The sequence below is a fragment of the Centrocercus urophasianus genome, unplaced genomic scaffold (genome assembly GCF_019232065.1).
Source record: "Centrocercus urophasianus isolate 14NV4802_14NV808 unplaced genomic scaffold, USGS_Curo_1.0 seq_27, whole genome shotgun sequence".
NCBI lineage: Eukaryota > Metazoa > Chordata > Aves > Galliformes > Phasianidae > Centrocercus > Centrocercus urophasianus.
Genome location: NW_024884833.1, coordinates 1,261,766 through 1,283,307, shown reverse-complemented (window position 1 = coordinate 1,283,307; position 21,542 = coordinate 1,261,766). Strand labels below are relative to the sequence as shown.

General features: G+C 37.7%; 1 pseudogene; it reads left to right on the top strand.

Moving 5' to 3' along the window:
- The window catches only part of LOC122164602, a 28,654-nt pseudogene that overhangs the window by 2,675 nt on the left and 4,437 nt on the right, over window positions 1-21,542 (top strand).

Below are 21,542 nucleotides of genomic sequence, written 5' to 3'. Positions count from 1 at the left end.
TTATGGTCCTTTTCAACCCAGGCCATTCTGTGATTCTATGGTATTCTTACTAGAAAGCATAAGGATACAATACAATCAATATTCACTACTGTACAATTACCTTTTCATGACTCCCATCACACTTGAAACTTTTGGAAGAAATCTATCATGGTGAAGAAAGTGATTGAATCCATTGTTCAGTTTTCCCCTCCTAACATGTGACTTAATGCCATCAGTACCTACCAACCATAACTTTGCATCTTCCATACAGAACAATAGATGAGGAGGAAAAGTACAGCTTTTCATTTCAAGTGTACAATTGACAGAGGAATGACAGCTGACAAAGTCACCCTTCTTCAGTGTATCATCTCCAACACCATAGCTTTTAAGAAAAAAGAGTTGACCAGACTTTATTTCTGAAATTGAAACAATACATGTGAAAATGGGAAAGGTATTATTATATAAAGTACCGAGTGACTGACATTCCTGGAAAGTATATTAAATTGGAAGACACTATTTGGTAAAAAGTCAAAATCAAATTACATTAACACAATGACTAAAGCAAAAATATGTCTGTTTAATATTGCATTCATGAATGTGTGTTACCTTTGCAGTTTGCAAATAAAGATGTTTGTCATTTGCTTTACTCTAATTTCCTTGTCATATTTGTTCTGTCAAGAATATAGCTCTGATATACTTTGACTATTATTTTCTCCCCATAGGAAGCAAACTGCTACTACTTTGAGAACGGTTCTTAAATAAAGCTGAAAGGTGTATATACACAGTGAAGAATGTAAATGCCAAATAAGATGAACAGGCAGTTTTCCACTAAGAAAGTTATGCGTATATGTTTAATAACTTGTCCTTCCATTAGGGATCATCTGCACTGAAATATCTGTGTACAAGGATATTTACTAGAAGCCAGGTTTGTCCAGGAACATTACTCAATCTTGGTAGCCCTGCAGAAATCTAGTCTAGGATGGAGATTTCCAGGACTTGTTCCAGTGCTGAAAAAGCACACTTGTATAAAATCTGCTGTCTTTGTTAATAAGAATCTTCTACTTCAAGGAGTCATTGAAATCCTAACCAATATGTAGCAACAGATTCCCTGACAGGGCCCTGTTTGAAAGAGAGGGAAGTCAATAAAAGTAAAATGTAAGTGTACTGTTAATGGCAGCTTCTTGTAGGCATTTTTCCCCAAATTATACCATTCCTATTCAAATACCATCTCAAGAGTCTCAGACAGTGTCAAGTGCAATCATTGTTATTGCAGTTGCCAAGGTAATCAATTGAAATCATAATGAAGGGAACAGAAGGAAATCAATAGAGTCTGAAATTACAAATAAAGAGAAGCTGTCGTTTAAAAGCATTTGGCTGAAATCTTCCATATTAATGGAGGCAGAAATGGCTGTGTCATTCAGAAGCAGTGTGGTGCATAATTCACTTGAGTGCGTTAGAACACCTAAAAGCTATTGCAGCAATTAGAGTTGCCTACCAAGATAGTGTCCACCTTTGAAGAAGTATCACTGAATTGTTTGTTTTGTTCCAACATGTTTTCATGTCAAAAATTACAATTTTTTCCCCAAACAGTCAGCATGATGCAATCTCAGTAAACCTTTTTTTTCTTTTCTTTTTATTTTTTTTTTTTTTCTTTTAATGTTGAAGGATCTTATTTAATGTTCAGTTGCTCTTCTGGAGTTTTCCTTCAGTCAAAAGCCCTGCTTAGATACAGCCCCATTGCAAAGGATTTTATATCTCTTTAGTTTCTCTGAGCTTGCTAACTAATAACCATGCTGAGCATTTAAACTCATATTTTATACATAGAAACATAGAATCATAGAATGATAGAATATTCTGAGTTGTAAGGGACCAGTGAGGACCACTGAGTCTTTGCTCCACAAATAAATAGCACTGGCGTCCTCACTTTTGCTAGTTCAGTCAAACACTTGTAGAGTATATCCTTGTACTTAGTCGAATTCTAGGTGAGGTCAGAATGTCATTGTGCATTTCTATTAATTCAGCACTTATGGTTCTTGGGTAGGTAACACAAAATGGTCCTTTATTTGGTTTCAGAGAGGAGAGCAGAAAGAAAAGGAAGAGTTAAACATGGTCCTCTGCTGTGAATGCTCAACTACACCAGTGTTACTGTAGTTACACCAGTGTTCCACCTTACAAGGCTCGGTAAATAATTACTCAAGAGGAGGGGCGAAGCAGAGTGTTATAGTTTGTTGCTGCATTCACTTGGGACGGAAGAGACACAGGTCCCAGCTCCTGAACCAACTGGAGCAGGGAATTGAAGTATCCAGTGGAGCAAGAAATCCAGGCCTCTTAGAGTAAGCCATTATGTTATGCAGTCATCTTCCCTGCCTCTATCTGTCTGATGTGCAGGGTAGTGAATATTTAATAGTTGCATGCAAGCAGGGCTTGAGAAAACCTATTGCTCCCTACAGCTCTGCTCTTAGGCATTTTCTGTTCAAGGCAAACTACTACGAATCTAAGTAGGTTCTTCCTGGAAATAAGTATTTAGACAATTGTTTCAACTACACTAGTCAGCTTGGTGTCATCTGCAAGCTTGCTGATAATTCACTCAATCTAAGTAATTGATAAAGACGTTGAAGAGTTCCAGTCCTGTGACAAGACCCTCAGGTCATACCACTTGTCAGCAGCCATGTCCTGACCACAGACCCATTGACCACAACCCTCTGCCCACAATGATCCAAACAGCTTCTTATCCTCTGCCCACAACGATCCAAACAGTTCCTTATCCACTAAATAGTCCACCCTTCAAATCGATAGCTTTCTGATTTAGAGATAAGAATGTGATGAGGGAATGTGTCAAAAACCTCGAAGTGGGCTAGTGTCCATATTATGGTTCAGTTGTATTTAGTGGATTTATTTCAGGATGAGCGTTTTTAGCTTTTAAGCAGCTGAATTTACATCTTTTTCATGTGACTTGAAGGAAATTGTTTTTAAATTTTAGAAAGAAGGAATTAAAACACAAAAGAGGATAGCCCCATGCTGCCTGAATATGGAACTGCTGGAATAACCAAGCATTTTGTAACTAAGAGCCTTCTGTTCCAAAACACAATTGGCTTTTGAATGACATTTAATAAAATCATTCCATTACCAATTGCATAACCACAATTAAAATCCTCATCAAATCTATCTTAACTGCTTATAGGCTTCCACTAGGGAGCATTTTCCTCGGCAAACATCTGCAGTAAAGGCTATTTAATCTTCATACATGAAACAGCCAGTTATGCTAATTAATCTCTTTTATTATCAGTCTAAGTCAAATCTTATACAGATCTGTTCTGCTTTAGACGCACTTATGTGCATTTTGGCTAGTCCTCAAGCTAAAACTTTAATTTTTTTTTTTGCTCCAAAAAAAAGGAGCGAAACCTTTGTATTTTTTCTTCCACACCATATGAAGTTAGACTATGTATAGAGACATATTTGGTTAGTGGAGGACATGACTATGTGAGCATAGGCTAACGCCTACATGCTCTGGTGTGTGTTATACTGACAATGGTCAGTCACAGTCCTTGACAGGGTCAGCATGACTAGGGAGATGCCTAAGCACTAAAAGAGCTGCATTAGCAAAAGAGCAAAAACTTACAATTTAGGGTGAGGTAAGAAGTTTCTTATTGTCAATGAATCAGAGTAGAAAGTTAGGTGTGTGATTGCCTCGTGCCATCCACATACCAACCAATCAATTATGGAGGCATTACACATGATTCATGCCTGCATCCAATCAGAAGTTTGCTTTGTATGATTTAAGAGTTGCATTTTTTCCAATAAATTTTATCACTTTTATGAAGTCCAGAGTCTGTTCTTTTTCTCCTGACAACTATATGATACTGTGAAACTGTTTAAAATATTTTTCTCTGAAATCTATATTACATTATTTCAAGCAGTTAAAAAAAATCAGGGTGATTAACTCCTTGGTTGAGGCCACTCAAGCAAAATATAACCAGGTAAAACAAGGATAAACATAAAGGCATACAAAACAGTAATACAATTGCTAACAATACTTTCTGCTTTTTTATACGTACAAGTTTATTAATAACAACGTCAGATGATATATATTGAAAGGAACCAAATCTCCCCCTTCTTTTCCTGGCATTGGACAAATCCTGATATAAGAGTACCCTTTCATAAAATCATGATTTGCCAGGCATGTTGAGTTTAACCCATTTTTCAATCCCAATCTCTGATATTCCTTCTACTGCCATTGTTTGAGGTTTATTATCTCTTGGTTGTCTTTTTAAGAGTTTCCAGACAAATTCTGTCAAAAGCAAATGTGTAGCAGACTTGATGATAAGAAGTGTGCCTTCTAGCATCTCTAGCTTTGCCTTCTGGCATCTTGCTCCAAGTTTGAAGCTGTGAATCTTTTCTCGCTTCCTCTTCTTGATGTTCAGTTCTCAGTTTCATCACTTAGAGCATCAAATCTCTCCCCTCCTACTTCATTTTTTTTTCACTGCTCAAGAGGATTTCAGTTTTTACTGATGAAAACCAGAACAACTCCATCTGTAGGAGAGGCCTCAATACCATTTGTATTTTTAAAGAAAGCTTTGCAAAGGAGGGAAAAGACATCTTTTAAATGTCTGGATAAAAGCCAAAAATAAATCAAATAGCTATTTACACTTTAAATAAGATGATTAATTTTCCTGTACTGTAAACCTCTCATAGCAGATCAATACCGCTTCCACTCTTCACTTCAGCAAGCAGTAGAAGACTTTCACTTCAACAGTTTCCAGCCACTTAACATTGTTAAAAAGACAGTTAAAACATCAAGGAGGCGTTTTCTTCTCAACTAAAATGGATCAATTAGTTTTCATGACACTTACTGTGGAGATGCAGGATTAAGTAAGCAGTAATAAAGGAGAAAGAATGGAAAGAAGTCAGTGAATCTCATTTAAGTTAATGAAATAACTTGCATATTTCTGCTCAGCAAGAGTAAATCTTCTTGAAGGAATTGACTTTGTTATAATGCTGTGTTAATAACTTGTTCTTTACACATGTAGTATGGATTCGTTTATAAATTGATTCTGCTGTACATCTGCAAAAGCAATACCTTTGAGAGTCTAGTCTGAGACATTTGTCATGTTGAATCAGTTAACAACAGTATAAATTTGTGATCAATGAATCTTCATTGGGAATAGGTATTCATTATTAGTTAACACTGAAAGGGCTGTTCCTGGTAATTAAACATAAATGAATTGTTATGTTTTTATTTTGGAATAAAAATTAATGATTACTTAGTATGGCTAATGAATGCTGTTTCATGATCCCAGATTAACAAACAGTCATTAACAGAAAAATGAAAATGATCAGTTAGCAAGATTTTAGCACTTACAGTGCAAAAGGAAAGAAGAAAGAAGGTTCATAGGAATAAAAAGAGACAGACGGTTGCACTAAGTATTTTATACATTCAGACTTCTTCCTCTCTGACTGTCTTGTTTTTGTTTGTTTTTGTTATCATTTTTTTTTAATTATCCCATTGTTTTCTTTAATAATTCTGGTGTAATTTGAGAAGAAAAGAATATGTTCCCCCTTGTTCTTTAATTTTTTTTTTAAATGAGCAATGAAAGATGTATGGTTTATGGCAACTGAATACAAACCTGAAATCAGAAAGGAAATAAAGAGAATAGCTGTTCCGAAGGAGTTTACAGAATCATAGAATGGCTTATGTTGTAAGGGAAATTAAAAATCTTCTAAATCTCACTCTCACAGTCCAGAACACATTTTACTAGACCATCTGTATAAAATGTGGCCTTGACCATGTCCAGGGATATGGCATGCACAGTTTCTCTGAAAGACCTATTTCAGTTCCTCACCATCCTAAGTCTACTCTCTTTTAGCTTAAAACCATTACCCCATATATCACCATAGTATCTAATAGTCCTTCTCCAGCTGTCTTGTAGAACCCTTTAAGTACTAGACGAGTGCTGTGAGGTCTTCCCAGAGCCTTCTCTTCTCCAGAATGAACAACCCCAACTCTTTCTGTCTTCACAGAAAAAGTGCTCCTCGTGGCCTCTTTCACATCATTCGAATGATCCGTGTTCTTCTTATTTGTGGCTCCCAGAGCTGAACATGGTACATTCGACTGGGTCTCAAAAGTGCAGATGGATTTGGGTCAATGGAGATCGTATTAAAAATGTTCACTGCTTCATTCTAATGAGTTTAAGAGAGAACTGCTATGTTTTTCCTTCAGGGTTATTTTTCTTTTGTTTTGTGTTTTTTTATTTTATTTTTGTTTTTGTTTCTGTTGGGTTTTTTTGGTACTGTTAGTATGTAAGTATATATGGTATGCTGCTGTGGAATGTTAAAAAATGTCCTTCTTAAAAATACCCAAATGTGGGAAATGCCTCTGAAGTTTTTTTCTGGACTGAAGTGTTTTCCAACAGTTAATCCCTGAGAATTGAGAAAATGTCTCTTCTGAAAGTAATCTTCATGTTTTAGCAAACATGTACAATGTAACCAAGACTTCTGCCAGTAAAGGTACCACATTTTTTCTGCAGGTAGAGAATGCTATCTCTCTGGAGAAATGGAAGTTTTAATCTTGTCAGGCATTAGGGTAATTTTGCATACCCCTTCTACACTGAGCATTCTTGTAATAAGAGTTTGAAGATATCAACATGCACTAAAAAGATGGAGGCCTTGCCATACGTATACTTCTCTGTGAAATTAATAGGGTTGATTCTCAAAGGATATGCTTTTACTATTTGTTCACATACACCTGCCTCCTGAATGATGTAGTTCAATTACCCTGACCTTTTGTTAATGGGAAAGAAAGAGCAGATACTTCAGAGGAACGTCCGCAGTGTGTCTCACCCCAGTACAGTGGAAACAGAAGAGTAGAGTGTTTATTTTGTCAAGTGACTTTCTGTCTTCAGAAGGATATAACAATAATCTGAAAACTGTGTTCATAATAAGCTCAGGATGAAGTCAAAAGGAGGCAGGATTCTATCCCTTCATACCCCTAAGTAGTGCTCAGGCTCAAAATTTATATTGTGGTTTACACTGCAATATACGTTAATGAACCTGAAGGTTTGAATGTCCATTTTTCATTCCATTTTAATGAAGAAAAAGGTTTAAATGACCAAGCTGCATCTTTGCCCTGTTCTGCTACTGATTTCTAAAGTGACACTGGAATCTGTTCATTGAATACTTTTAAACACTGGGCAGAATAAAGATCTCAAATGTCTTGCGCACTGCAGTTTTGTCATGGTTTTGTGATTTTTATCTTTGATATTCCACATCATAACATCATGTAGTGCACTGGGAGTTAAAGTGTAAATGCTCCAGTTCCAGGTAGCTGTCCCTGTATGTCATGAAAGTCATGGGATCTGACCCTTCTTGGTTGGGTTGTCTCTTACTGCCTTGCAGTGGGTGCTGGAGGCTGCTTTCCTAGCCGTACCAAGCTTTTCACATTTGAACTGGTCTCAGGAACTCTCTCTCACGTATTTTATTTGATTTATTAGTCTCAGTTTCAGTTAGATTGTTTGATATTGTGTTACCTTGCATTCTAATATTATAGATACTAAAATAAGTTTTCCTCCATAGACAGCTGCTGCTGGTTTTTTTCCTTCCTTGAGCCCAGGTCCCATCTCCCTATTCCCTTTTCCTTCCCATTTTGTGGGGCCGGGGTAGGGGGCCAGGGGTCTACTCCCCCCCCTGTCATGGGCATAGATTGATCTAGTTAACTCCATGACAAGTTTTCATAAGCATATGCATAAGCATATGCAAAAAGTGACATGAAAGAGATCCCTAGAAAAGTTGCAGCATAAATCCTATATTTATTAGGCACTGGGAAAATTACACAAGAGAATTTATGAACACTTTATCTCCATGGAGAGTTTTCAAACTTTTAGACAGAAGAGTATCTGTGTATGAGAAGCGAAACACAATCCAAAAGAAAATGAGATTTCAAGTTCTGCTTCTCAGAGAGGCTTTCAGGATCTCAGTTGTACAACTGACTGCACAGGCTGGCCATGGTTCAAAAGCATTCATATTTAAATATTTCCTTGGCAGAGACAAGCAACAAAAATTTGACTGCAAATATTCTTTATAGGTTTCATCTCCTAATTTTTCTTGTGAAGTTACTAGAATCATGTCTTGTTCTTCAGGTACGGTATGAATGTTTTCTTTTTTTAATCAAAAATAGCTTACTGACATTTTCTTAAATTCAAATAGTTTCAATAAAAACTCCCGAAAAAGTACTGAAATTTGCCTCTAAAACTCTTCAACCAGAATCAGTGCAGAGCAGTTGAATGTATCTGATGTTGCATCAAAAGAATAAAAATAAGAAAATATATGTATATCTACAAATACCATGTAAAATAACAATTATTCCAAAACTCAGAACTCTTGCATTAGTCTATTAGTCTGAGACTAATAGTCAGCAAGATTTATATTAACTTGAAAGAGAGAAAACACCTTTAAGAAAATATGCTATTTGTTAGCTGTGCTTTTTATATTCTTTTTTTTGCATGAAGAATTTTATTTATTATGAAGTATCTACATTCATATTCTTACTATGGCCAATACGTGCACTTTGAAAATATAATTTGGGCAAAAGGACATTTTTGCAGTTTTATTTCATATTCAAATTACTAAAAATGCCAGCTTGCTGGTCCTCAGAATGGCATTTTAAAATGTAGTCTATAAAATCAAAACACGTCCCATGTGTGAACTTCAGCTACCTGCCAACAACACTGCACTGGTTAGTCTGTGGCTTTGCTGCCATTCATGAAGGAAATGATTGGAATCAACTAGAAACAAGATTCTAACCTTTTTTTTTTTTTTTTTTTCTTTTTCCTTTTTTCTGCTTTTTTTTTTTTTTAATCATAGGGTTGTTTCTGTATTTAAGCCAAATTCATTCTGGAGAAATCACACTCTGGCTCCTTCACTCCTTGTTCCGAAGGAGTGGTTGAGAATTTCTTTAGTCTTTATAGAGGTTATGTGTTTGTATTGGTACAAAGAACCATTTCTGGAGAAATCTTTCCTTTGTGCATGTTGTTCAGCTATCTTAAGACTCTTCTGAGTTTGAAATGTAAACATATTCTTCAGCTTACATTTAATAAAAAAGAACAGTTATAAAAAGTTAGGATGTAAAGGTATGACTGTAGTAGAAGTAAGGCAGAAATTTCCTAGAAGGAGATCAGTGGAGGGCAACAAAGATGATTAAGGGTCTGGGGTATCTCATGTATGAGGAAAGGCTGAGTAAGATGCATCTCTTCAGCATGGGGAAAAGAAGATTGAGGGGGAATCTCATTAATATTTATAAATATATAAATGGAGGTGGGAGGCAAATCAATGAGGCCTGGCTCTTCTCAGTGGTACATAGCAATTAGGACAAGGAACAATAGCCTAAAACTTGAACATAGGAAATTCCATAGAGACATTGAAAAACTTTTTTACAGTGAGGGTGATGGAGCACTGAAACAGGTTGCCCAGAGAGGTCCTAAAGTCTCCTTCCCTGGATATATTAAAAACTCATCTGGATGCCTGCCTGTGTGGCCTATTGTGAGGAACCTGCATTAGCAAGGGGTTGGACTTGATTTCTTGAGGTCCCTTCAGACCCTGCAATTCAGTGGCTCTGTGATTCTGTGAATTATATCTAAACTGTCATTTTTTAACAGTGATGAGTCTATTCAAGCAATAAAAATCTAGTAGGATAACTGTGTACATGTATGGTGTATATTCTCCATTAGGACACAACAGATACTTATATACCTCAGTAACTATTTTTAATCTGTTATTATTTCTCATATGTCAGTTAATTTTCAATTTAGGAGGTAACTGAATATTTAATAAATTGACAAATAAACCTCACATTATCTTGAATGTTATTTTCATGTTCCATAGTATATGACACCTTAAGTCATCTTTAGGATCCCCATATTCAGTGCAGTCAGAATTAAATCCCACTGCTGAAAACAAGAATGAACTTTCTACAGAAAAGCATTGGATATAAAGTCTTATGTATTTCTCAGTCTATTGTTATTATCTAAGTGCTTAGAAAAGAGCGGAGGCTGAGGAAGTGCTGAGGAGTCTACGGCAGTGATGGTTTCACCCTGATGAACAGATATACTCCACCACAGTTCTCTCTCACTGTGCATCCTTCAAAGGAAGAGGGGGGACAATGAAAAAGTCTCAAGGGCTGAAATAAGGACAGAGAGATTACTCACCAGCTACTGTTATGGAGAAGCAGACTCAGCATAGGGACATTCATATAATTTATTGCCTGTTATTAGCAGAGTAGAGCAATGAGAACCAAGAGCAAACTAAAAACACCTGCCCTCCAACAGGGAATGGGGGCTTCTGCCAATCCATGACACTTCATCTCTGTCAGTCCTCCATGGTAACTCTGTTGTTGCCCACAACAGGTCCCTCCCATGGGATGTTGTTCTTCCTGCAATGATCCATCTGCGTGGGCTTCCCACAGACTGCAGCTCTCTCCACAGAGAGACACAGCTCCAGTACAGCTCTGTACCACAGGATCCACCGTTCAGGCATTGCTCCACATGGATCCCCAAGAACAGCAGGTCCCCCAGCCCTCCTGCCCCACTGCAGGCTGCTCACCTTGGGCTGCAGCTCCAGCCTGGGGTGCTCCTGCAGGGGATCCTCCATGGCTCCATATGGAGATTTGCTTCACCCAGAGCCTATGAGCTGTAGGGGGAGACCATGGGTCTCTCCTGGGCTGCAGAAAGCTTCTATTCTATGCCTGAAACACCTCTTGCACTCCTGCAGCACTGATCTTGGTGGCTGCAGGGCTGTTTCTCTGTTTCTCACTCTCTCTCTCCCATCTGGTTTTGTGCAGCAGATTTTTCCCTTTCTTAAATCTGCTCTTACAGAGGCATTGATCACTGGCTCAGGTTTGGCATTTGGATTGTCTGGAACGGCTCTGGTCTGACATGAGGAAGTCTGTGGACTCCTCTTGTAGAAGTTACCTCTGCAGCCTCCTTTTTACCTAAACTTTGCCAGACAAGTGAAGTGGCATGGCTCAGTGAGCAAACGACAATAGTGACAGGAACTTCCAAGTTCCCACTTCAACAGAAAATTATTTAATGACACTCTGTTCAAAAGAGGTTGATTCATATTTTACAATCTGATAGAAATAGCCACCTGTGCTGAGAGACAGCATACACTTTAACAGGAGATTAAGAGGGTGTGCACTTATTATTAAACATAAGCATTTACCAAACATTTACATGCAGATCCTGCAGTCAGGTCTTTTCCAAAAACTTCATTCTCCCATAATTCCCTCTGTATTGCAAAATATATGTTAGTGCTCAGAATAGGATCAGGGCTCTGCATGCCTGACTTTCACTGGCTATGAAATTGTAATAATAACACATAATCAGCCATCTTGTAATGGTGTTGTGAAGATCAGTTGATTAATGTTTGCAAAACACTTCCAATGTGTGCTGTGCTATAATTGTTATTGTACCAGCATCTTCTGTGTAGTTTCTTGTATCTTCATTTTGCGCTGTACAGGGGGAATCTTTGTGCATGTCAGTTAGTGTGGGTATATGTGTACTATGTGAAAGAAAATATAGTACAAAAAGCAGATCAAATATTTTCAGAATGGTCATGTCAGTGCTATCGCTGGCATGTTCAGCCATAGTTAATGGAGCTTCAAAGAATGATGGTAGCCCTGGAGATTTTGCAATTAATCACAGATGGTTAATGGAAGTTGAGGAAGTTGCTTTGAAAAAAGCTACTACCTTTCCTTTTTGATTGCTAATTATTCATGAAAGACTATGAACAAGAGTACACTGCAGCAGGACAACACATTTTTAAGCATTAAAAGAAAATTGATCACCTAGTTAGTATGCAAACTGCTAAGTACAGCAGGGTCAGCTGTGCTAATTCAAGAGTCAGTTGGGAGCTTAGAAAAGCCTCTTAGTGCCAAGTGGCTTATTAAAGAGTTTCAGTTAAAGATGAACTGAACATAACCATGTATGTCTGAATTGGGATGTTTACTCACTGCCGTTGCTATGAAACTGAAAATAGCACTGGCATTTTCCAGCAACAACAACAACAAATTTTACTTAGTTTTTAGGATATGGATAGATGTTTTCCAGCTCTGTGAAGAAGTTTAATTTCCTGATTGGTTTGCCTTTAACTACTATAGTGTAAAGAGGAAGCTTTTTAATGATTTGCCCTTTCCTAGTTCACATTCTTTTAAGAACGTGCTATTTGATAAGGCAGAAAATCATCATAATCATCATAAAGATTAGGCAAGTATTTAACCAAGGAATGAAGTACAACTAATAAAATCTTTCCCATACTTGCCTTTTCAAAGTATAATTTCTTGAGGTCTTGTATTCAGTTTTTCAAAGCTGACTAGTACATCTGGGTTCTTTCTTTCTAAGCCACTGTCTATACATTCTACTTTTTTCCACATAGACATTCTAATGCCATGAAATCCTTTTTTTCTGTTTTGTTTGAATGATTTAACTTATTTATAAGTATTCCAGGATTGACAAGGAAGAAGAAGCAGAGATGCAGCGGATTCCTCATGAAACTCATGGTCTTGTATTTATCACAATATAAGCAAGCGTAATATCTATAAAGATAGACAGAAGAAATAAGAAAAAAATTGCACTATAAAGAATATATTCACATTTCTCCTAATAGGATAGGAAAAAAAGTAGTTTTTATTGATATATACAGAAATATCAACCATACTGCTGCATCCAAACTGCAATTAATTCTGTCAAAATCATTTTGTTCAATCGTTTAAGGAATGCCTACCTATTTTTCTGAAAGCAACAGGGTATTTATAAATTCTCCTCGCATTTTTATCGAAGAATGGAAATATGAGGAGGGGTCTGAGATTACAGGTCTTTAGTTTAGTAGGAAGTGTTTTGTGGGGTACCTTTCTCTTCTTCTAGAGGTATGGAAATAGGAATGAGATGACAGATTAAGTAAAAGCGTATTTCCACTTTTCAGATGTTTCTCTAAGGGAGAAGGTAGTGGAGCTGAGGAGAAACCCTTTAAGTGATGCTGATTTACTCAATGCAAAAGCAGAATCTTAGTGACATGCTTCTCCAGTAAAATAAAGAGCACTCAGCTCATTCTAACTCCCAGAGCAGACAGATGAGATCTCAGAAACAGCTGGTTTTTGGACCTCACACAGCAGTAGTATGTCCCATCTATCACATCACCATAAAGCTATGGAGTTCTATGAGACAAATGGAGTTACAGTATGAAAACACAGCTAAGATCATTGCTTGTTTTCAGTCCTCTCACTTTGTGAATGGAGAACACCGAGCCTGTAAACTAGCACAAAACAGATAAGAGGGAAAGAATTTCCAGCAATCCTTTTCTCCCAAGTGCCGATGAAGCACTCTGCCTCTTAGCTGAGCAAAAAGGAATCAAAATTAGAGTTAACTGTGACAAAGATTTAGAGGGAAAGATGATTTAAGCAACTGGGTCCATTGGAAATGTGACAGAGCCAATACACATGAATAAATATTTCTACCTCTGTAATTGTTAATGTGAATGCAATGCAGTGCAATGCTGTTAGGCCCTGTGCTAACAACAAGAAGATATATGCAATGAAATTTAGCTATGGAATAGAACACTGAAGTTCATGCAACAATTTAGAGACATCAGAGCTTCTTCTGCATTTAGAAAATAGAAAAAAGAGACTTATAATGGAAAAGCATAGTCGTAATTCTGAATTATGCAAATCAAAAACAATTGTTATTATGCTGCTATAAAAACACAATGGTGGGATTTCCAGGAAACAAAAATCCATGTTTTGATTTTTCCACTTTCAATCTCCCTTTCTGCTCTATGTGGTGCAATCTACTGAGGAAAGCGCACTGATCTAGTTCATAAACAAACCTCTCCTCTACACTTGTCATTTTCATTTTCACTGAACACTGAGGTCAAACTCTCATTAACTTGATTTGCCACTATTTATGAGTAAACAACCACAAGAGGAATGTGCACAAATGATGACCAGTCTGCATGTCACATATTTAACAGAACAAGAGATAAATTTGACAAAAACAAACAAAAATCAACATTGCCAACAACAAAAAAATTCTTATTTGTCACTCTAAACTGATAAATCACACTGTGAGGAAGTCTATCTCACTGAATTGCTCACTTTCTACCAAAAAAAAAGAGAGAGCCAGTTAAAGCCAGTAAAACTGAAAAGTTATTATGTGTTCTCAAAGCACAGCAAATTTTGCCATTGCATTCCTTTCATTAAAGATTTTTTTCTTGAAATATTTCAAAGCATCAAGGAAGCTGCACAGATGAGATATCTTTGTGCATTTAGGAGAGAACAAATGGAAAAATGTGTTGAATATGTTAAGAGACAGCTATGTTTTTTGTTGATTTTGTCTCATTTTGTTCTTTATTTACCTACCAAAACCACAAAATTATAAAACTAAACGTGAAATGCATATAGTTTGATTAAATGAAGCGAAATCTCATCTTGACGAAAAGTAGAAGAATGCAGTAGAAAAATGTGTAAATGTGATATCCAGTCACCCTGTACATTAATGCTATATTTTAATTTGGATTTCAAACAAATTCCGGTTTTGTTTTCATTTTGTTAATTGTATCTTTGTATCATTAGCTTTTTCCTGTGGTTACAGAGTAGAAAACTTCTCACACAGATAAAAGTGTTACAGCTCCCTTCGTAGGGCCTTTTTTCTGTAATTATTTGAATGAGTTGCTTTATGGTAGAAGACTAATCAGAAGTGACAAATATTATTGTTCCTCCAATATACCATGGATCATAAAATCATAAAGTGTTGAAAAGAATGCAAAAATTTCCTTTATACTAAAATAAATACTATTTTTAATAGCAAAATGCACATTTACCTTTATAAACAACTTAGTCTGCAGTGGAATATTGAAGCGTCCTCCCTTATCAACCTGCATCTCCATATATCTGAGGTTGTCTTATTGTTTGCATAGTAACTTCTTCCTCTCTCCCAATCTACGGATTAAAAATATTGAGGTCATATGGACAGCTACATAGTGAATGATTTTTGATTCTTTTTAACTTGTTTCCACCATGCCATGGTACCAAAACATTAACCAACAATTTAACTGCAGTTCATGTGTAAATAATCATGGCAGTAATTCACTGAGTACCACTTAGTGGACACAGTCATGCTTCAGTGACTGAACAAAGGTGCACAAAACTTCAGCAGTGACAACTGCAGGGTTTGCTTTCTTTTTTTATAAGTTAAGAGGATTGTTTTCACTGCAAGCATTATCTTTGGTCAAATCAGAGTAAATTAGCACGTGGAGGCATGGGATTAATTCACATTCATGCTCAGTGTTCATGAATCCCAGCTTTTAAAAACAATATAAGGAAATGAAAACTATACAGTAGTTTTGAAACAAAGTCATTTGTATATTTCAGACATTTTAATATAGACACCAAAATAGATCTTTCTACTGCCTTTGGACTGGGCACTGAAAGCAATACTTAAATGAACAGTTATAGGTATTAAAAATAAGACTGAGGATTTACACACAAGAAAATAACAATTGGTTTTGTGAGTCATACTACATTTCTTCCAACTTTTCATTTAAAAATGAAATTTACATGTATATTCATGCTTGCAAAACTCCAACTTGATCTTGGCCAACTGGCTACATTTTTCATTCCCTGTTTCCCTGTGTCTGACTATCACATGGGTGTCCTTACATTTCTGTAACAAGACATACATGCTACTTTTGAGTACCATTAACAAAGCGTCCAAACTACATACAACTCAGTCTCAGTATTGAACTAAAGAAAAAAAAGAAAAAGTACGTTATGAAGGACTACAACCTTTTTTTTTTCCAGAATATTCTGCTAGACTTCCTCTTATATTCTGTCTTTTCATGCCTCTGGACTCAAGATTCCTGAATGAAACTCAAGATACAAGCTACAGAAGCAGTGTAGATATTTCCATTTTTATTCTATTGAAGCTAGCTCTTGATAGCTTTCTTGCTTATAGTTTGATAATAAAAGAATATTTTAATCACTGCCTCAAAAGCAAATCTGATAGCATGCATTTCATATGGTAATCTGTGTTGTGTTGGAACATGATGATTGTAGTAGGATGTTCCTCATGAGAATGGCCTTCATAATTTGACCTTAATCCATCAAAGAGACATCAAAGAGACACTAGATGTCTATATGGATGCTATGCACTACAGAAAATAGCTGCATAAAATAGATAATAGAAAATTATTAACTAACTTTATTTCATACATCAGATTTAAAACAATACTAAGTTCATGCAGTGATTTTTCACTCTTGAACTGGAAAGATGTAATGTTAACAAGTATGCTTAACAGTGAGGTAGTTAAAACTAATTGGAATTCCTTTAGCTAACATTACGCAGAATTTTAATAAATGTAACAGTACAAGGGGATGAGAGTATATTTAGACTAGATGTTAGGAAGACATTATTTACTGTGAGAAGAGTGAGATACTGAAACAGATGGCCCAGTGAGGCTGTGGGTACTCCCCTCTGGAAGCATTCAAGGCCAGGCCACATAGGGTTTTGAGCAGCCTGATCTTGTGGGAGGTGTCCTTGCCTATAGCAGGGAATTAGAACTACTTGATCTTCAATATCCCTTCCAACCCAAACCGTTATATGATTTCATAACTCTATGATGTGACTGAGAAGATAATTCTAAGAAAGATCAGTTTGTTCTGTGGATTAACCTGTGCCAAACCCTTATTTGAATGTACTACATCTTCACGGACATAAATACCTGTCATGATTTTATGATTTTTATCAGTATTCCACATCATAACATCATGTAGTGCACTGGAAGCTTAACTGTTCATGTTCCAGTTCTGGGTACCTGTCCAAAAGAGAAGAAAAACTACATACCCCGGGGGGCTTTGCAGTCAGAGAGGAGATAGAACTCCTGGCAAGGTCACCTGATGCGCTCTTCTTCGTTGGCTCTTCTTCATCTCCCTGCTGCTGAACCAGACTGCGCATCTCACCTCAGTGTTATGGTGAGGCCTTTCCACTTGTTGGACATTCTCTCTCTCATTATATTTGATTTATTAGCTTCAATTCTAATATTGTATTATATTGTGTTATTTTGCATTCCAATACTATATTTAGTAAATTTGTTTATCCTCATATCGTTGCCGCTGTTTTTTAATTATTTTGGGGTCCCCTGTTTCTCTTTTCCAGAGGTGTGGATTTTGTGAAATCCCTCCACCCCGCTAGTCACAGAACCAGCCCGTAAACCATTGACAATATCATAGTTAAGATATTGATTGTGGATGCAGCTGTACACAAGAAGTGAACCTGTACATTTAAGCTGTATGTATAAGACATTCAGAGATATTTATGTTCAAGAGCACTACAGAAAAGAACAATAATAGTTTATTGCTAGCTATTCAGTGCCCCAGAGGGTGATTTACTAGTAAGATTCTGCTTCTTTAGTGTCCTTCACCACATAAGTTCATATAGTAAGAATAACAAAGTCATAATGCAGATCAAATAAAAGAAGAGTTACATGCAAACCCGTTGCACAACAAAAATGAACCAGCTCTATAACAGTATAATTGTACTACGGAATGTCACTCATTCACTGGAATCTGTTTCCTGCTTCCAGCTTTCTGATCTTTTCATTCACTCACACTCACTTACAGAACCACAGAATTATAAAATGGCATGGGTTGGAAGTGATCATATGTGAGAATCCTTCTTTGATTTTTGATAATGGTAAAGTTGTTAAACGAATTGCCCATGGTATATGGAAAATAGCCCATGTTCCTGTCCACACATGGAAAGGCCTTGACTTTGATTTCTCTTCCTGGCTTCCAGGTGGCCCATGGGTCAAACGTCTCCTATTTTATCTACTCTGTGTTGTTGCAACTCTTATGTTTGTTCCTTGTATGATTCCATGTTTGATTCATCTTATACAACGTGTTGTACCCTCCATGTGCTTTGTAACCACTTCAACTGATGATGGACAAGTCCAATAGATCAGGGCAACATTTATAACCAAGCCCAAGAAATGTTTTGTAGTAATTGTGTAACAATTATCTAACCTTCTCACCTTCCTCTTTCCCTCTTGCTTGTTTGCTATTTTCATTTTCTTCCTTTTCTTTTTCTCACCACTGTGGAGGGTCACTTATGCTTCATTTCAAGCAATCTTTGAGCCACGCGGTGGTGTGAGAATCCTTCTTTGTTTTTTGGCTCAAAGCTTGCTTCCTGAGGTCTTTCTTGTGATAAGACTCTGAGTGATTTGCTAAGGAGGCAACTGATGGGTGCTAACCGTGAGACAATTGATATCGCTTTGGGAACATTTGAAAGCCCCTCCCTCCAGAGCTGCTTGCTCTGCAGAAAAGCAGAAGAGAGTGCTCAGGAGTGTTTACTGGGGGAAGATCTGGCCTGTAACTAAAACCGCTCCAGCTTGGTATGGGAAGCTGGGGGATGATGCCATTGTATCTTGCGAAGGCAAGATACAAGTTGGTGCCTCCCTGCTCCCTCTTATCTGCTGGCAAGGCCAGGAAGATGGGAACAAAGGAATTTCCTGCTGAGGTCCAAGAGCCAGAAGCTGCCACCACAAGGAGAACTGACTCAACCACCTTGGGTTTGAGCTGTCACTCCAAAAACAGCTGACTCGACCACGTTGAAAGCATTGAAAAGGGGCCATCATCAACATGGTCGTCGTCCTCATCATCATCATGGTTCTCGTCGTCATCAACAGAACAATGCCCAACAACCCACCACTACTGAAGATCAAAGACTGAACTATGAACCACACTGGATCCATGGTGGTGACTATCTTCCTCTTGCTTCCTATAAACACTCCATGCTTCTTCTTTTCTATCTTTTCTATTTCCCTCCTTCCCTTCCCCAGTACCCTAATTCATAATAGTGTCTGTCCTCCCCTTCCCCATTTCCCTGATTAAGATTTGTAATAAACTGATCGGACCAACATTTGAACCATTGTTTCTTAATGTCGTGCCGGGTATATAGTCAATAAAAGAACCTGCTCTCCCTCCTATAAATTGGAGTGAGACATTTATTTAATGGCGTAGTCGGTAGGATACCTACCGTGAGAGTGTTGTCCTTCCAGATGTAGTCTGAAACTTTCTTTGTGTGTACCTCCTGGAGTTGCATGGAGCGATATTTTTTGAAAACTTAGACGTGAGTTCTTCTCCAGGAAGACCGCTCCGTATTCTGAAACTTTGCAGTTTATGTGTATACTTCTCGGGGAAGTATGAATTAATTTTGAATACGTGTGTGCCTCCTCGGGAAGACCTCTCTGAATTTTGTGATTTAAGTATTTTGTAACTTAAGTGTGAAATTTGGACCTTTTTCTGCTCCCCTCAGAGAAAGGGAATAGTGCTTTGAGCATTGCATTTGAAAAGTGTCTGTTTTCCTAAGGAAATAAGGAGTCACTTGAGCTTTTGAATACATGCACCTCCACCTCCCTTAGTGTAGGTCTTTCATTGTATTGAAAAAAAAGAGTGACAGCATTGCCACCATGAAAAGTGAAGATGTATTATTTGATCTTCTACAAAAACATGGTGCTCGATCTTCTTTATCAGGTATGGATTGGGCACGACAGAACTGGTATAACTTGCAGAGTGTTTCAGACCATATTAGTATCCTGCAAAAGAATGCTCGTATTCGAGCTGGAAAAGGAAAGTCCTTTATTTGTGCCATACTCGGGGCTACTTTAAAAGCAGCCGCGGATTTCTGAGATGAAAAGCATTTGGTAGAAACCCAAACTATACAAGCACTGCAGGAATCGGTTAAACTAACACAAGAATTGGTTAAAAATTCTGCAGAATCGAATAGTGAACCTTGAGGAACAATTAGAAAGAAACGTAATTCAGCTTTGTTGCAAATGGCTTTTAAGGAACTGTTAATGTGTAAGCATGCCAGTGATACTGTCATCCATAGTTTGCCTTGAGAGAAAACTTTTCCTCAGGTAGAACTACCAGGAACGATGGAAAGGCTAGACAAATTAAAAACCCCAACAGCTCCATTGCATCCTTTGATAAAAACTGAATACACTTTAGATAACAGCGAGGATCTAGATCCTCAAATGAATGTTAAGGAAATTCCCTTCTCAGCCACTGAACTAGCAAAATTGAAGAAAGATTTTAGCCGCTCTCCAAAGGAATCAGAGACAGAGTATGTGTGGAGGGTTAGCCTCACTGGTGGAGACCAGATTCTGCTAACAGAAAAGGAGACAGAAGGTTATTGGGGACCAGGAGTATTTTTAACTATCGGTAACAATTGTGCTTCCTGGTCATTAACACAAAGGGCTGCCTATTGGGCAGGTGGTCTCAACCCTTTAGAAAGGGGAGACCCTCTTGCCATTATTGGAACAACTGATCAATTAGTAGAGAGTGTTCAAAAGGCTGCTTGTCTCCAAATGATGTATAATAGAAAGCTGCAGCCACACCATGAGTCACCTATGATGATGCCTGTTGATTCTGAGAGAATGACTGCTTTAATTAGGGGGCTTCCAGAGTTGTTAAAACCTATAGGTATACAACTGCAAGAAAAAATAGAGGCTATGTCTCAGGGAGAGAGAACCCAGCTAGTGTTAGAAGGAACTGTAACCCCCAACCATCTGCAGTCAGGAAACAAAGTATGGACGTGGGGGGAGGTTGCCCAAGTGTTAATTAACTATGGAAGGAAATATGGGCCAGTGATTTCTTCCTCCACTAAATTTGAGCCAAGTGAAGTAAGACTTGCAGCAGTCAGCCTTGCCCCCAGGCCACCTAGCCCAAAGCTCAGTGGGACTGGAAGGGTCTCATTGTCAGTAAAAACAGGTAGGCGAAATATTGATCATAAACGTAATTGTCTCTGGACACTGGGCTGGCAAAATGGCGTTCCACGAGATCTGATGAATGGATTACCCACTGTCAGGTTAGTTAACTGGTGGCCAGAACAAAAGCTCCAGAATCTTGAGGAAAGCAAAACCCCAGGTCTGAGGGTCTCTCCCAGGGAACTGGAATGGCTATCCAAGCCATTAGAAAACTGATGTCTTCGCCCCTTCCAAGTGAGCGGGGTGGGGGCGGTAAAGGGTGGATGCATTAGAAAACTCACAACAAAAGGAAACAAGATCCTCCATTTGACACCTTCTGTCCAAAGGCCTCACCACTCTTGCCAGTTATCCCTGTGAGTCAGGATCCAGTGGCTGATAAGCCAGGGAAACACTCTTACCTCCCTGGCCAGACTGTGTCGATTGACTCAGCTAACCTGAGGCTGGTTTCCCTAAGCTTAACAGGATCCCTTAACAAATATGCTTGGAAGGCTAAAGACATCCCGAAAAAGGAATATGAAATCAACACTTGCTGGATTGTTCCCTCATTTTTTAACCATATTAACAAAGCCCAAAAAGGGCAAGTCAGTGTCTTGTTTTATTTCACAGAAGATCCCTATGGGACCTTGACAGAACACAAAAAGGCTAATAGCTGATTTTAACAATTTGTATTTTGTGACAGAAATATTGAAGATTTGATCATGCTAAAACACTGAATGTACCTCTTGATTACATTTTTCGGTTGCAATAGTGTTATGTTTTGT